Source organism: Triticum aestivum, chromosome 4D, assembly GCF_018294505.1.
Source record: "Triticum aestivum cultivar Chinese Spring chromosome 4D, IWGSC CS RefSeq v2.1, whole genome shotgun sequence".
Lineage (NCBI taxonomy): Eukaryota > Viridiplantae > Streptophyta > Magnoliopsida > Poales > Poaceae > Triticum > Triticum aestivum.
This window is the reverse complement of record NC_057805.1, coordinates 400,086,900-400,089,624: the sequence shown is the minus strand read 5'-3', so window position 1 is coordinate 400,089,624 and position 2,725 is coordinate 400,086,900.

The following is a 2,725-nucleotide window of genomic DNA, read 5'->3' as shown; positions in this document are numbered from 1 at the left end:
CGATTCAGTCGACTGAAGTGTAGCTAAATCGGAGCAGCATCGCAAGCAAGAGCAAGAGTGAGAGCAGCAGCGCGAGCAAGAGCAATAGCAAGAGCAGACCAGGCAGGGGACCGAGAGCAAGAGCAGAGCAGAAGCGCGAGCGAGAGCTAAAGCAGCAGCAGCTCCTACTGATGTGGACGTTGCCGCCGAGGGAGCGACGCCGTGGAGGAAGTGGCCGGCGACGCCACCGTGGATGGAGCCGCGCCGTGTCAGCTCGGGTCCGAGCGCCGGCAGCACCGTGAGATCGAATCAAGAAGAAAATGCGGCGATTAGTGTACAACCTCTTTGGTGGCGCCGATTAGGCCGCAGCTTCATCCGAGGAAACGGTGATGATGATGCTCTTCCGGTGGTGCAGGTGAAGACGGCGATGTGGGAATGGAGGTGGCGCGAAAGACGAGGGGAACGTCGGGGCAGCTCCTTGGAGGTGGAGGACGGGGTGGCTGAACCGGCGGGACGATGAGATTGACGATGAATCCTCATCCGGTACGGTGGATGAGGGATGTCGAGGTGTTGCTGTGGACGACGTCGTCGGGGAAGAGGCTCCGGCTGGGTGGCAGACGGAGCATGGTGTGGGGTTTCATCGCGGGTTTTCGCGGCCTCGGTGTACGAATGGGTGGGCGGATGGGATGGCAGTGGGGAACCATGGCTTAGAGACGCGCTTGTCCGAAATGTGGGGTAAGTTACGAAAGTACCCCCATCGATTTGAGGCGGTTCTTTCGGTTCAGGGGTACCACGGGCATTTCGCGTGTCGGGATTTCACAGGAGGTGGGAGTTTCCGCGCGCGTTGTAATTTCGGAATAGCAAGGCGCGGGTTGAGATGGAGGGAGTTGTCGGAGCACAACGAGACAAAGATATATCTTAAATATTTCGGGCTAACAAGGCGCGGGTTGAAATTTCCGGACAAGCCTAACGTGTACTGTACCAAATCAATGCGCACTACAAATGTCATTCAAAACTTTGAGTTCATGTTATGTTCAATTAAAATATTTCGCTACGTGTATAATGCATGCAACCTACTACTCAAATGAACGTTTTAGTGCATTCCAAACGTATATACTACCGCTTCAATATGAACTAAATTTGAATTCGTTTCTCTATTTGAATAAGATCGACAGTAATGATTGTTGTGAAGTCAAAGCATTTGAATTCGTTTCTCTGTTTTAATAAGATCTACAATCATCATTATTGTCAAGTTAAACCATCGTTTGTGTATTATCTTCACAGCACACCACATGATTAGTCTCGAGTTACATATGAACTATGTGTACTATATGAACTCGAACTAGATTTTTTGAATCCACTTTATTTTGATTTCAAATCACATTACATTTCTAGCTCTAGCTAGATCTTCATAATCTAAACCATGTCTCATATGTATAATGTGTTTATCACGTTATGTATGGTGCCCCCCCCCTACGCCTACAAGTATTTAGATGTGAGTTGCAAACACCACACATTACCACAAATTCAAATAAAATGTGAGAATGTTCGATATATAGTATTGTTTAGATTGTTCGATATTTAGTTGTAAGCTACAAACGCCACACATTATCACAAATTCAAATAAAATGTGAGATTGTTTGATGTATAGTATGGTTTGGATTGTTCGGCATTTAGCTGTGAGTTGCAAACGCCATGCATTATCACATTATGGTATAACATGTGCACATCACGTGTATCACCGCTATATTCATGCATGCAATGTTTAAAACACTATGATCTCCTATTCAAATATATGAATCCGCTTTCATATCAAATTATGATCTTTGTTAGTCTCTTACACCCACACAATCCTCTAACCTTTGTAGCTACCACTAACTTTCTCTCGTGCATGCACACGCCCTCCTCGCCCTCCCCCTCCCTCGGCATTCTATCCACCGGGCACATTCATTTTTTTCTTTAGGTCGTTCTCCCAGAGTCTCCACAACTCCTTTCCGACACACACCGATCGATAAACCTCTCCAGTGATGCCTGCCTACAACATACACACACACCTTCAATCTCCTCCTTTATGTGTCCTTGCCTCGTGTCTCTCATACGGTCAGACACACGTGTAAACTCTCGCCCCTCTTTTCATCGATCTCACAACCGCACACTCCTCCCCCTATCTAGCTAGTAGTTGGGCCTCTCGCACCACCTCCTAGCTCCATTCTCTCTGTCTATCCGTCTCGCTGGGCCTTATTTGCCTCTAACAAATGGACGTACACCGATCGATCTCTCGCTATACATATAGCTAGCTAGGTCCTTATAACTCGTTTTTACCCACACGTCAATCGATCTACCTCATTAGTTGTGTCTCTCCCTTCCTCCGATAAACAACAATTGATCTACCGATCTAGTTAGGTTTGCTTACCAAACACATGGTTCCCCTTCATCATCCATGGATGCGTCCTGACAGATCTATCATGCACAGGCACACACAGAAACACATCCCCACTCTTATTGATAACATTGCAGTTCCACCCTCAGTTTGTCTAGTAGGCCTCTCCCACCATCTTCGAGAAGCAACTCCATCACCCATCCAGCACTCTACCCCTCTCCCTCCCTCTCTCTCTCTCCTCTCTCTCTCTCTCTGTCCCATCATATTTCCCGTCCTTCAGTTATGTATGGATGTCGACTGATCTCCCTCAAGACATAGCTGGGTCTCTCCTTCTCAACACATATACGAGTCGTTCTACCTCTATAG